The 5,011-nt window shown below is 39.4% G+C and overlaps 1 pseudogene; it reads left to right on the top strand.

The window, feature by feature from the left end:
- Positions 1–439: 439 nt before the first annotated feature.
- LOC132430638 (RNA-binding protein 3 pseudogene) lies at positions 440–1,383 on the top strand (annotated as a pseudogene).
- Positions 1,384–5,011: the final 3,628 nt, after the last annotated feature.

The raw sequence follows: 5,011 nt of genomic DNA, 5'->3' as shown, positions 1-5,011 counted from the left end.
GACGCAAGAGGGAAGACATATGGGAACATATGTTTATGTATGACTGATTCACTTTGTTATAAAGCAGAAACTAACACACCACTGTAAAGCAATTATACCCCAATAAAGATGTTAAAAAAAAAAAAACCACAATCTAAAAAAAAAAAAGAGCTCCCTTGTGAGACACTATTTTACTATTGTGCTGTAAGATTATAATCTGCATTAAAGATAGACAAGTTCTTTTTAATATTTCTTTGATAATATCAAAACTGATAGCCACAATTTGTGATATTAACTTCATCTAAAAATGCATTCCAGATACTCCTGTGAATAGGGAAATCTGTGTGAATTATACTCTAGTCTAGCCTACAAAAAGAAATGACAGCCCAGTCTCTCGGCTTCTTGGCGGTAGCTGTCTCTTCAGCCTTTTATTTAATTTCCAGGACTTGAATTTACCGCCATGTCCTCTGAAGAAGGGAAGCTCTTCGTGGGAGGGCTCAACTTCAGCACTGATGAGCAGGCTCTGGGTCCACTTCAGCAGCTTCAGACCTATTTCTGAGGTGGTTGTTGTCAAGGACTGGGAGACTCAGCAATCCCAGGGTTTTGGCTTCATCACCTTCACCAATCCAGAGCATGCCTCAGATGCCATGAGAGCCGTGAATGGAGAGTCTCTGGACCGTCGTCAGATCCATGGAGACCACGCGGGCAAGTCGGCCCGGAGAAAAAGAGGGGGTGCCTTTGGGGCCTATGGGAGTGGTCGCAGCTACTCTAGAGGTGGTGGGGACCAGGGCTATGGAAGTGGCAGGTATGACAGCCGACCTGAAGGATATGGATATGGAAGGTCCAGAGACTATGGCGGCAGAAACCAGGGTGGTTATGACCACGACTCAGGAGAAAATTACAGGGATAATTATGACAACTGAGATGAGGCATGTACACCTAATGTAGATACACAAGGAATAAAACTTCTTCTGATCCAGCACCATCCCTCCAAATGGTTATATTTATAAAGATTTTTGGAGCTGCACTGAAACATCTGTTTTAGTTACATCAACTTCTTTTTTGGAGTAGAGCTCCCAAGGTAGCTTGTTAAAGACCTTTCATAAAGTTCCATGTGGTTTTTTTTTTTTAATTTTTCTCCCATTTAAAGACAAATTCTGAGACATTTGTGGAGTCTGGATATTTTTTTTTTTACCAGTTTTTTAGTTGGGGCTCTCAGGAATGTTGGTTCTAGCAAAAAATGTTTGCCCATACTGATTTTTTAAAGTAATGTGCATCTAGGAACATTTTAAACACCTGTACACAATGTTTAATCGTGATTAGGAAACAATTTCTAACTGTAACTATAAGAAATGAAGAACATGATTACTTAGAGGTGTTTTTTACTCCAGATCTCTGCCTTGACTATATAGAAGTTTCTTAAAAATATCTGTCTGTCATTTTTTTCTTAATACTGGAAGAAACAAATATTCTGTTGTGTTTCATGTAGCGTTTAGGATGTCTTTCACCAAGTTGATTAAAAAGATGAAATCTGAAAACAAACAAAAAAACAACAAAAAAAAAGAAATGACAGACGGAAGGTCATTAATGCTAAAAAATATGGAGAGGCATTGAGGTTTTTGGTTTTGGTTGTGGTTTTTAACAGAGCATCTATGAATGCATTCATGTCATTTGTCCCAACCTCCAGTTTTGAATTTTTTAGGGGAAGTGTGGAGGAAGATTTGGGCAATAAAGGAGGAAGAGGAAAGGAGGAAATCTAAGTCTCAACCCCATGATCTGCCTCAGTTCCAAGTATACAGATTTTGTTCTTAGTTAGAAACATTTTTCCTCCAAGAGTTAAACATGGTAAAGAAGGTCCACTGGCTAAGAGAAAATGCTTCGGGGCTACAAATGTATTCATTCATTTAACAGCACTTAAGTACCTACTATATGCCGCTCCAGATAAAGCTAGGAAACAATATCTGCTCTCAAGTAGCTCACTGTCTAAAAAAGGGGTGGGGAGGGCCAAAATATGTACCATGAGGTATGATACAGTCAAATTTCAATAATATATATATGCACTGGTTACTAAGGAAGAACAGGAGTTAGCAACACTGAGGAAGGAAGAAGGTATTCAACTTAGAACAGTGCAAATACACAGGACTAAAAAGGGTCTTGAATCAAAAAACTCAACAGCAAATACCTTGATATATCTGGAATACAGGACTGTGAGTAAATGCAAAACAATCTGACTGAACAGTAGGTAGGGCTTTTAACACTGTTAAAAAGTTAAGCAATATTATAAACATAAAAATGAGATGCCACTGAAGGATTTTCATATAGTAATAATGCCTATTTTTAAAAAAACACCTAATTCTAGAAGATAAAGCGCAAAGCAAATAAAAATCACATATCATTCTTAAGAAAATTAACTTATATTGCATTTCTATCATAAATACAAAATAAGAACTCCTTTTTTGTAATATGACCACAATACCAATAGCAAACTGAAAAAAAAAAAAAGTAAGAATTCCTTAATGACTCAAATACCCAGTTGGTGCTAGAATTCTAAAATAGGGTAAAGATATGACCATAATCGCACTGGCAGTGGTAGAGAGGGGAAAACTGAGGTGGGTGGGGACAAAACAAAACAGCAATATGACTAACTAGAATCCTAGTGCAAAATCCCAGACAAGCAGGTATGCCCAGAAGATGCTTGGCTTCTAGTTAGGAAAGCTTCCAGGCGGGAGTTTACCATTATTCATTCTACTCCATCCATTCACACTAATAGAGTAACTAGTTCTACCTATATTGAAGATGATTAATTTTAACAAAATTCTAGTCAAAAAAATGATTAAGCTTTCTAGAAGGGGAACCCATAAAATTCAAATATTAGAAAACAAGAATTCTTAACTCTTGGATCCCCTATATTAAAGTTTGCAAAGTTAAAGTAATTAACTCATATATAATTATGAGTCCTTTTATATAGGAGTATAATAGCTTTTAGGCCGTGAAGCAATGACTAAGTCATTAAAGGGCAATTTCTGACCATTTCAGGTAGGAAGGCAGTTTTTCTCAGAATTACAAAGCAGGGACAGAGACAAGGAGAAGTAAGGGATTCAAGTTCGAAAACTACAGATGTGTAATATTCCTGGTACTGCCCTGTCCAAACTTGGCTGTCTACATTCCCAACTAACCCTGGAACATCTTTTTCAACAGTATTGGACCTCCTGAAGAATAAAATGAGCTCTCCTTTCGTGACGAAGTCTAAGGTAAACTTGGAAACTTGGTAAAGGATACTTCCCACACTCATACCCCCCAGAATTATATGGGCAGAAGAGGGAGGGACCTCTTTTTTAAAATCAAATGCTTACAGAACATTTAGTACTTCTTGAATTTGTAATCTCCGTCCAACTCCCCACTCAGTGAATAAACCAGCTACATCATAAGGCAGCTTTTAGTCCCTGATTCCATCACCAAATTTGCTAGGCTTTTTATTTATTTATTTTTGGCTGCGTTGGGTCTTCGTTGCTCTGTGCAGGGTTTCTCTAGTTGCGGCGTGCAGGGGCTACTCTTCGTTGCGGTGCACAGGCTTCTCATTTCAGTGGCTTCTCTGTTGCGGAACGTGGGCTCTAGTTATGCGGGCTTCAGTAATTGTGGCACTCGGGCTCAGTAGTTATGGCTCGCAGGCTCTAGAGCACAGGCTCAGTAGTTGTGGCGCACAGGCTTAGTTGCTCCAGGGCATGTGGGATCTTCCCAGACCAGGGATCAAACCCATGTCCCCTACATTGGCAGGCGGATTCCCAACCACTGCACCACCAGAGAAGTCCCTCACTAGTCATATATACATCAAGGAGTTGATTAAATTCTTAATATCCCATTTTGAAGGATAAAAATTGAAGGAGGTAAGAATATAATATTTAATGAACCCCTTTATGCACCACACACTGTACAGGACATTTTACCTGTTTTATTTCACTTAATGAGCAGACGGCTGATGGTTCTGCCACTGGAATAATTTGATAACAGTAAAAATGTGGTAGAGAATTAAGGCTGAAAGTATCACATATCAAGTAGTATAAAAAGCTGTATGGGGCTTCCCTGGTGGCGCAGTGGTTGAGAGTCCGCCTGCCAATGCAGGGTACACAGGTTCGTGCCCCAGTCCGGGAAGATCCCACATGCCGCGGAGCGGCTGGGCCCGTGAGCCATGGCCGCTGAGCCTGCGCTTCCGGAGCCTGTGCTCCACAACGGGAGAGGCCACAACAGTGAGAGGCCCACGTACCAAAAAAAAAAAAAAAAAAAAGCTATATGTTCTTCACTCACCTCTTAATTCAATTTATGTTGTGGCACCTAATATGCATATAATGACTTTGTTTTGGTCAATGTAAAGACTACTTTGTCTGAGAGATTTAGTACTGATCCATGTAGAACTATGGTCACTATTGGAATTTGAGTGTCAGTTATTTTTTAAATGTGTAACATTATTGACCATATACGTTATAACTTATGAAATATACAATATTAGAAAAAGATACCTATGAGGAGAAGCCATTAGCCATTTTAAAGTTACATTAATATAGGAAAAGTAACTATCAACTCAGTCACTTGAGACATTTTTTAAACAATTTCTGGATCTCACTTCGAATTTTTATCCTCAAAGCTTTCTGTATAGTGTGGGTATTGGCTGGAGGTCTGCAGGGGCTGGTTGCAGAGAACTAGGAAAACATTTCACCTTCTCCCTCACTGCGACGCTCAGTGTGCACCCACACTCCCTGTGGTTTGCACCTCTACATTTATAAGAACAAACCAGGAAAAAGGTAAACATGTAAAAGCAAAGTAAATAGGATGCTGGAATGTGAGTAAGCCTTCAGAATAATTTGCTCCAAAATCAAAGAAGGTAATTTAAGCTAGCAAAATATCAAGGGCACGAGCTTTTAGCCATAGATTCTGGCACTGCACAGAACCTCGTTAGTGTTAGGGGTTCAAACAGAGGCCCCTCTAGAGAGGCAAGTGAGGGAACCAAACTCCAGAAGCCCATCAGGAGCTGACACTA

This window comes from Delphinus delphis, chromosome 9 (genome assembly GCF_949987515.2).
Source record: "Delphinus delphis chromosome 9, mDelDel1.2, whole genome shotgun sequence".
Taxonomy (NCBI): domain Eukaryota; kingdom Metazoa; phylum Chordata; class Mammalia; order Artiodactyla; family Delphinidae; genus Delphinus; species Delphinus delphis.
Note: the sequence above shows the minus strand (reverse complement) of the source record. Positions and strands in the feature narration are given on the sequence as shown.